The following is a 10,351-nucleotide window of genomic DNA, read 5'->3' on the forward strand; positions in this document are numbered from 1 at the left end:
GTGCTCAGCACCCATTCTGACGCGCCTGGAATAGCTTCCCACGCTTTCGCATGTGCCGCCAGGGGCAGAATGGTCTCCGGGCTCTGATTGCCGCGTGTCGCGGGCTCGAGAGCTTGATATGGAGGCATGGGCGCAGCGCGCGCGCTCTTGGTGCTTGAATACGGCGGCTCGCAAACAGTGGTGGCTGGCCATTTTATACACATTGTCCCAGTAGCTTTGGACGGGGAGCATAAAGTGTGAGGCACGACGGGCGGGGTCGGCGTCGGCGTCGGGGGCGAAATGTTTGTTAGTATGTGTGAGCGCTCGAGGGCGGGCACAGGACTTACATTTGAAACATGACCGGCAGTGAGAGGCCGTGTGACAGAGCCATATGTTGACGTGTTGGCAAGATGGCGCCTGTGAGAGTGGCACGCCGTCTAACACTCCTTATTGTGTCCTGTATTTGGCTGGTTTTATGTGCTCTTATACCTTTTAATTATGCTGAGTCTATTGTTTACGATCGTCAGACACTACTGGATATTCGCAATTGCTGCATGGACGTTTTTGACGCAAAATTGGGAAATTTTGCAAACAAAACTAAGAGACATCCCAGATTTTCTTTGTCGCTGGCAAATGGATGTTACCCCGAGGAAACGTCGGAGAAGACGTGGGAAACGGAGCGGGAAAATGGTCAGTTTAAAGATCCACCTGTGAGCTGGTCGTCTACTCAACTCTACGTCTCGGCCACGGACCAAGGAGCTGATCGGCTTTGCGGTTCGGTATGTGCCGGTACCCTCATCTCGCTGGCTTACATACATTCAGACTGACTTCCCAGTTCCTCCCGATACGCTGGCTCAACTTCTAGAGGATTTTGATCAACGGATGATTATTCGGGGGTAAACATTGCTAATCTTCGTCCCCTGAGGAAAGCTTCGGCTTCATACAGCACTCTACATTCTCCAAAAATGGCGCTGATCAACGCACATTCTTTGGTTAATAAGACATTTATTTGAAAGGATTTTATTTCATCCTACAACTTGGACTTCATGTTTATTACTGAAACCTGGATGAAGGTAGGAGATCTGAGCCCTTATTCAGAATTTGTTCCAATTGACTATTGTTTTTACAATGCTCCCCGTCCTGCTGGCAGGGGTGGAGGGTTAGCTGTCATTATTATGGTAAATGGTAAATGGACTGCATTTATATAGCGCTTTCACAGAGGCTTTTACATTGCCTCACATTCACCCATTCACTCACTCATTCATACACCGACGGCGGTGTCAGCCATGCAAGGCGCCATCCAGCTCGTCGGGAGCAGCTGGGGTTGGGTGTCTTGCTCATGGACACCTCGACACTTGGTCAAATGGAACCGGGGATTGAACCACCAACCTTTCGGTTTGTAGACATGAACCATTGAGCCACTGCCGCCCCACTAATTAAAGAAAGCTTTGGAGCACGCTGTCAAATGCTACCCTCCACTAACCCCACAAGTTTTGAAGTTCAGCTATTATTGCTTGACTGGTCTCAACCTATTGTCATAGCTCTAATATATAGACCCCCACATCTGACGAAAAACTTTATTGAAGAATTCTCTGAGTTTGTAGGGGATCTAATTATTGCACATGATCGGATCCTACTCTTGGGAGATTTTAATGTTCATGTATGCTGTGCTTCGAAACATTTAGTGGCGGACTTCTTGAATATAATTGACTCTTTTAATCTGATACAATGGGTTAAAAAACCTACACACAATCAAGGCCACACGCTGGACTTAATACTATCTTTTGGTCTGTCTATAATTGATACTGAAGTGATTGAATCTCCGATTTCTGATAATTTTCCAATCATGTTTAAAATGTCTCTCCCCGCAATCCCTTGCAGAACTGTCTCTGACATTAAACAGGTCCATGTGTACTCACCTCGATTCTGCGAGGCTTTTACTGAAGGCTACAATGGAAATATTTTCTCTTTGTCCCATGAGTTTTTATAATCTGATTTAGATGTTGAGCAGCATCTTGAATCTATAAACACTGTATGGTTGGAAACACTGAACGATGTTGCACCTTATAGGTCTCTAAAGCCGAAGCGTAAATCAGAGCCTTGGATAGATCATGACATTCGCGCCTTGAGACAATCATGTAGGAAAGCAGAAAGGAAATGGAAGAAAGACAAACTGCAAATATCTTTTAATATACTTAAAAACTGTTTGTTGATATACCAGAACGCTGTTAAGAAAGCCAAGTCTCTCTATTTTTCTAACTTGATTGAAAAACACCATCAAACTCCTAGAGTTCTCTTTTCGGTTATAGATTCAGTACTTAATCCCTCTGTACAGATTTTTAACAATGCGACCAATGCATTATGCAAAGATTTTTTTAAATTATTTTGGGACCAAAATTACCAATCTTAGAGCTCAAATACAAGTGACCAAGGGTGAAATGACATTGCTAAAGAGTCCTTCGGCCTCTTGGACTACTTTTAATTCCATCTCCTTGCAACCTCTTAAAGAAGTAATTACAAAGTTAAAAATCTCCCCTAGTCCCCATGACATTATACACCCCCACTACTTAAAGCAATTAATTGATACTGTAGGATCAGGGCTTGTATCTCTACTTAATAGAGATAAGCAGGGGTTATCCCCGAGAGCTTAAAAATGGCCACAGTCACCCCTGTATTAAAGAAACCTACACTGGATCCTTCTATTTTAGCAAATTTTTGGCCTGTTTCTGTTCTACCTTTCATCTCTAAGGTGATGGAAAAAATTGTCTCTCTGCAACTCCAATCGTTTTTAACTAACAATTACATCTATGAGACCTTCCAATCAGGTTTTAAAACACTGCATAGTACGGAAACGGCCCTTGTAAAAGTCCTAAATGACATTTTAATGGCTACTGACTCGGGAGATTCTGTCATTTTAGTTATGCTAGACCTGTCTTCAGCCTTTGACACCGTCGATTATGAAATTCTCATCTCTCGCTTGGAGTCCTATGTGGGGCTTGGAGGAACGGTCTTAAATTGTTTCAAATCTTTTTTAACCAATATAACTTTTTCGGTTAAAATAGGAAATTCTAATTCATCATCACGCAAGCTAACCTGTGGTGTACCGCAGGGGTCTGTTCTTGCACCTACTCTCTTCTCTCTCTATCTGCTTCCCTTGGGATCTATCTTTAGGAAACACAACGTTTCTTTCCACTGCTACGCTGATGATATGCAAATCTATCTGCCTCTGACCTCCGAAAATGAGCATGTTCTTAATTGTTTATCCGCGTGTCTGGACGACGTAAAATCATGGCTCTCAAAAAATTTCCTTTTTTTAAATTCAGATAAAACGGAAGTTATTGTCTTTAGCCCCTCCGAAACTAGTAGACAGAACTCACAAAATTTGGAGTTCTCAAATCTAAGTACCTCATCCCAAGTGCGTAATCTGGGTGTGATGATCGCTAACAGTCTGAAATTTGACAGGCAAATTGCCTCTGTAGTGGGCTCTAGCTTTTTCTATCTACGCTCTCTCTCTAAAATTAAATCTTTTCTCTCTAACGCCTCTTTAGAGGTCGCTGTCCATGCCTTCATAACATCGAGGCTGGACTACTGCAACTCTCTATATTATGGTGTTGCTAAGACTCAAATTTCATGCCTACAAGTCGTTCAAAACGCAGCAGCGAGATTCCTGAAGGGATGTAAAAAGTTTGAGCATGTTACACCCCTTCTGAGATCCCTACATTGGTTACCTGTTCAGCATAGAATTGAATATAAAATCTTGCACCATTATACCTGTCGGACCTACTTCACCTATATACCCCTAAGCGAGGGCTTAGATCGGAAAACAAATTCCTCCTTCAGATTCCCAGAACCCGCTTGAAAAACAGGGGTAATAGAGCGTTTGAAGTGGCGGGCCCCACGTTGTGGAACAAACTCCCAATCCAAATTAAAATGGCTTCCACTTTATCTGAGTTTAAATCTGCTCTGAAAACTCATCTGTTTGATTCAGCTTTTAATATGTAATTGGATTTTTGTATTTATTGATTACAAGTGATCATTGATTGTTTCATTGTGTATTTGATTGTAATTATTGTACAGCACTTTGGTCGGTTGACAGCCGGTAGTAAATGTGCTCTATAAATAAATCGAACTTGAACTTGAACTTGAACAGAGCGGGCAGTGAGTAGGTGTGGGCACGGGGGGTGAACACGTGACCTACTTCTAACACTCGAGCGGCTTTCGTCCGCTTTATGAGAGTGGGCTCTGTGAGAGACACGGGATTTATAGTGCTTGTGTGCAGGGGTGAACACAGAAACGTGGGCACATTCACTACACTTAAAACACATGCGGCGTGAGCCATGCAACCAGACATTGTACTCTTTTTGAGATTTCTCTGGGTCGCCGTGAAAACGGCGGTTGTGTGCAGGCGAGAAGGTAGTTTTACCGGCTCATTGGCTGCGAGATAAACATCTGCAGTAGCCGTGGCAACGGGGACTGACAGAGCGTGAAGCTTTGACGGTGGTCCGGCCGCAGCGGGACTCAACTGTCTTTTTCTTCTTCGGGCTAGGAGGACTTCGCGGGCTCAGGTTTCACCGCTATCCTCGGCCGGGGTCCCCGCGGGGGAGGCGGTCTGTTTCGGCTGGTCGAGCGCGATCTAGGGCGGCCGCCCTGTCGTCGCTGCGAGGACGGAGGTCGAGCAGGACGCTGTGTGGAGCGTTGCGCGGGCTGGTCGCGAGGACGGCGTGCGGCTGAGCTCGAGCGTCGAGGCAAAAAGAGGTTCATTGCCTGGGTGGTCTTCTGCACCTCCGAGAAGCGGTCCACGATCCCGTTTACCGCTGGGCCGAACAGACCGGTGGGGGAGAGAGGGGGTTTAAAAACACCGCGCGCTCTGACTCTCTCATGTCGGCGAGCGTCAGCCAGAGACGGTGACAGAGAGGCCATGCACCTTCCTAAGGCCTGGGCAGCGGATTTCGTAGCGCGAAGTGAAAGATCCGTCGCGCTACGTAGATCCGTAATGGAAGCAGACTCCGAGTCTCTCTCGTCCAGATCACGGAGAAGATCAGCTTGGAGAATCTGCAGCACGGCCATAGAATGCAAGGCGGATGCAGCCTGTCCGGCGGCGGTAAAAGCGCGGCCGACGAGGGCTGATGTGGTCCTGCAAGCCTTTGACGGGTGGGCAGCCTTTGAGCGCCATCCAGAAGACGGGGGGAATGGCATTGTACCCCTTCTCAAGGGCGCCGTCAACCTGTGAGAGCGTCGATGAGGTGTGGGAAGAGACTCTCGCGGAGAATGGTGCATTCCACGATTTAGAAAGCTCGCTGTGGAGCTCAGGCAGAAAGGGTGCAGTCCTGGATGTCGGTGTTCGACGGCGGCGATGCAGAAAGCAGCCGTCGAGTCTGTTCGGCGCTGGCTCTTTTGGAAGAGACCACTCGAGGCCCAGCTGGTCAACGGCCTTGGTGAGGAGGCGTAAAAGCTCCGCGTCCTCGCCTGCTCGAGTGCGGCCGGAATCCTGGACTGACGAGGAAGCGGTGGACCAGTTCTCGCTGTCAGAAGCCAGGATGGAACAGCTGTCAGCGGCGGCATCGTCAAGCTCATCCGCTTCGTCCCCTGACACGGCGGCGGCACGGGCGGTTACAGCCGACGTTTGAGCGGACGGGAGGGGAGGCGGCGAGGGGGAGGGAGAAGCTCGAGGGAAAGGCTCCGGCGAGCTTCTCGGTGCCACATCAGTCTCCGGTGGTCTCTGTGAGCGGCGCTTCTTTCTGCGCGGCCCGGCAGAGGTAGGCGGAGCGACAGCTTGGTCAAAAACTTCAAGTCGAGCCCGCAGGGTCGACATTGAAAGTTCTTCGCACTCGGGGCAGCCGCCCGTAGAGAGTGCGGTGGCGGCGTGCTCACGGCCCAGGCAGAGAGCGCAGATGAGGTGGCGGTCTCCGTTGCTCAGCAGGGCGCGGCACGAGGCACAGGAAAAACGAGGCATTTTGAGAAAAACGCCTCGTGCTCTTTTAGAGAGTGAGAGAGGTGTGTGACGCAGGGGCGAGCACACACAGCAAGAAAAGGATATGTCGCCGGATGGCGTAGCAGGCACGGATGGCTGAAGGCGGCGAAGGCGGCCGGCTTCCTCAGGCACTCCTAAGCTTGCTGGTCGCTGGTTTCAACGGCGGCGGCTCTCAAGATCCAGCGATGCGAAGAGCTTCGCTGAAGACAAGAAAATCAGATATTCAGCCTACGAGCCCTTGCTTATATACACGCTAGCCACGCCCACCTTGACGGTTAGAGGGGCGCGGAGGAGCGTGACGTCACATAGGGCTCACTGGTAAGCTCGAGCAGTTGCCGTTGGACAGCCAATGAGCACGCTTATGTAGCCTGCCATGGTCTGCCGGCCGTCACACTGCGTTGACAATAAATACAAAATTCAGGATCATTTTTTGGCTTCAGATCTCGAGAAAAGACAACTTTCCCGTAGCGTAAGCTAAACTTACGCAATACGAGAGAACCTCTCGTAAGAGAACAGCAGTGTTCTTGAAAGCGTCACTCAGCTCGCTCTGCTACTCCGGTTATCTCTGTATGTATATTTTAGGCAACAATAAAACGAAATATGTTATAAAACACCACACTAACTCTTTTCATTTTCATTTAAAGAAATCTTAAACATTATAGCCACACAAATGTGGTTCAGGCAATGCGTATTGATTATATTCACTGCATATAATGTTAGCCTATTTATAACAAAACGAAATATAAAACACAAACCTGCCTCTTTTCGTTTAAATATAATTAAAAATATTAAACATTTTAATATGGTCCAGGCAATATGTGCATTTGTACTAAACAACAGATGTTGCAGTAAACAACATTACAGATCATCTTCGTTGTATTAAAATTTAAAATGACAAAACTCAACCCAGTCTCTTTTTGTTAAATTTCAGTTTTATCAATATTATCCATTATAAAAGTATAAGTAAAAAGTACAAGAAGCTATACAAATAAAGCAAACAATTCAGTCAAACATACCAAGTCAGCGCTCTAGTCTAACCATACAACGGTAAAGTTAAATAGCTTATAAAGTTGTGAAACTTCACTTAGCCCTCAGCCAAAACGATTGGCCAGGGAACAAATTATAGATTCACGAGACCAAAAATCGTCCGTTAGATATACGCAAGACGAATTATATCTCGTTTAACCACTACAGAGATGCCAGAGTCAGCGGCAAACATCAGAACGACTAGCCGAGGAAAGGCTGTTCCAGGCGGGGTACATGAGCGCCGAGCGCCCGGTCATCGCTGGATATCACAACCTGGATAAAATTTTCATAAATCTTTATAAATAAATCACAGATTTGAGCTTTAAACAACTACATTCTCGCCTGAAAAACTCTTAAAACTACATTTCATGATACAAAAACAGTAGTATTATATTTCAACTGTATATTAAAAAATGGCGTTTCTTATGTTGTCATTCTCCTTGGCGCAGCCTATGCTCGTTATCAGCTGTCAATCAAAGTTAACCACGCCCTTATTTGTCATACATTTTATATCTAAATACGATCTAAACTAACGAGTTAGAAAAAAATTCACCCCCCTCACAGTTGTCAGGCACTCGGAACCTATCGAAAAATACAATAAAAGTCCATGGGACCAACCTGTAAAAACATGAATTTGTGCTGTGAAAACTGACATTTTAACATGGTGGTCTATGGACATTTGCTCCCTTTTGGGACCTGCCCCTAGCGGATTTTCGATGTATTGCAGTTTTTCGCACTTCCGGGTAGGCTTCATTTTTCAGATTAGAATGCTTCCGCTTGGTTCCCTCACAGCACATGAGTCATACTTTATATAGTAAATAAAAAAAATTTAAAAATTATCCCATCCATGCAGAATTGTCAAAAACATGATTACTGGTTCAGAATGACTGCTCAAGGCACACCAACATAAGTCATTTAGAAATAAATAAAATAATCAAATGTAAAATAATAATATAAAATGTGTTCTGTTGCAAGTTCAGATACTTAATCAAATATGTTATTTTTATAAATAATTTTGAATAGTGAAGCTAACTGAAATGTTTTTTTGTTTTGTTTTTCAAGAAGGGCATTTGATACAGTTTAAAGAAGGTGGATTGATAAAAACATTGTGAATATAAAGTTGTCAGTAATTATAATGAAGACAAAAGAAAATAATTAGACCCATAACCAGGCCGGAGAGGTGTGAATGTGTGCAGGGGAGATTGAGATTGAATGGGGCTCGTTTGCACCACAAAACAAGAGACAATAGACTGAATAGATGCTTTGAAAATGACATTAAACATCAGTTAGCATTTTAGAGTCTTCTGAAAATGTAAATCACCTGACATGATCTTGAAAAACATTTCATAAAACTCAAGAGTTTTAGACTTATAATCAATTTATAATCACGTATAAAACAATGCCAAAATAAATGTTATCTTCATAAAGATATTTCATAAAAATACATTTCTAATAGCTTTACAAAACTTTGAAGCTATTTATAAAAAAAATGTCATTATGACAATAATAAACTGCCAAGTAATTGCTTTCAAATGAGACCATACTTATGCTTCTGTTCATGAACTGTATCTGTGCTAGTTTGTGTGTACCATTTCTTGATATTTTTTTCAAAAGCGGGGGTCTGGCTAACAGGTCAAATTTGCTGTAAAAAATAAGCATTTAGAAGAGTTAATAATAAGACTATAGAATATAAAGCATATTTTTGGAGTATGCTTGGCTGACTAATGAAAACGAGGGCCAAGCATAACCTTTTACATAAAATTTTTGCATATAGAAAGAATGGAGCAGTATTTCTGATTCTGATTTTTGATCAATTCATATTCAATTCAAATAAATTAACTAATGTTTTGTTTTCTTGTTAATAAAAGGTACAAAGACAGATATTTCTCTGACGCACTCGAGCCCCAGATACGTGGGCTGCTTTCTGATGTCCTGGCCACTGGACTGAAGCAGCAGGAGGGTGAGAAGTGTTTGGCTGCAAGCGGATCCAAACCTTCAGAGAAAGTTCCACGAAATGGCTCCATGAATGCTATGTATGCTGAGTTGTTGGATGGAGATCGGGAATGTGGTGGCAGTGACATCAGCAGCTCAGTTGAATCTCTACCTATCAGAGCCAGTTATCAACAAGTTATGCACAAGTGTTTATAGCGAGTGACTTTTTAGCACAGCAGGGAATATTATAGATTAGAAGAGAAACTAGCTGTCAGCCAAAAATGCAGAGATGCTTATACTTATAAAGAAAAATCTGCCATTGATGCTTAAGACGTAAACTTTGGGAGATATGCATCTTAAAATCTCTGTTTCTCTACCTCCCTCTCCCTCTCTCTCTACCTCTCTAAAAGCCCACACAATCTGACTGAGCTTCCCAGAATGAATCATTGACTCAGATGCAAAAGCCATCATGATTGTGCAGCTATTGTTCTGTTAGTGTCAGCTGCATTTCTTCTTGACATCCCAAGATATGTGAGCTTCCACTGGATTGTTAGGCCTACTCTGAGAAGTGAGTTAAAGTTATAGACAGATATACAGTAGATGGATACAGATATGGAGATACAAGTTCTTTGTTATTTTTTATTTTATTTTCTGTGCACTTTATTACCTGTGGTCCTGGTATGTTAGAAAAACTGAGGGCTGACTGACTCAAAACAATATTTTGGCTATGGCCCTTTTTTTGTTGCAGTTATTAGTCTAAAGTTAAAGTAGTCTAAAGCTAAAATTAAAGACTCTATTTGTTCTCTTATCTTTTTTTTCTTCTAAAAATATTTATTCTACAGGAAAGTTGTACACATCATCACATAGCCTTCACCATACCTAGAGATTGGCATGGTTTTATTTCAGTTAGCCTAAAAGCTAGTTTGATTTGCATTGAGAGATGATCTTATGGAAAGTACTCCATGCCAATCTCTAGGTATGGTGAATGCTATGTGATGATGTGGGGCTATTTTAATTCCAAAGGCCAAGGGAACTTTATCAGGATGCATAGTATCCTGGATGCATGAAGTAACTGGCCTTTAAAAATAAAAATCTGCCTGCCTCTATGGGAATTTAACATAGGGGTGTCCAAACTTATGCACCCTGTATTTTAATGAAGAACATTTATTTATTTACGATACATTATTCATTCACAAAGAAAATTGGTGTCCTTAAAGGTTGGATTTTTCCTAATTTTTTAAATTAAGGCATTAAGTTCAATTTCCAAAAGATGATTTTTTTTATTCCTCTTTTTAGTTAACTTTAGCATGGGTGTCTAAACTTATGCATAGCACTGTACATTGTTGTTAAGCATAATTTAATAAATAATGCTACATGATAAATAGAAGGCTTCAAATAAACCATGTAATTGTGATCGTCTGTGCTGATAGCCTCGTGGGCAAG

The sequence above is a fragment of the Abramis brama genome (assembly GCF_963993115.1).
Source record: "Abramis brama genome assembly, chromosome: 10".
Lineage (NCBI taxonomy): Eukaryota > Metazoa > Chordata > Actinopteri > Cypriniformes > Leuciscidae > Abramis > Abramis brama.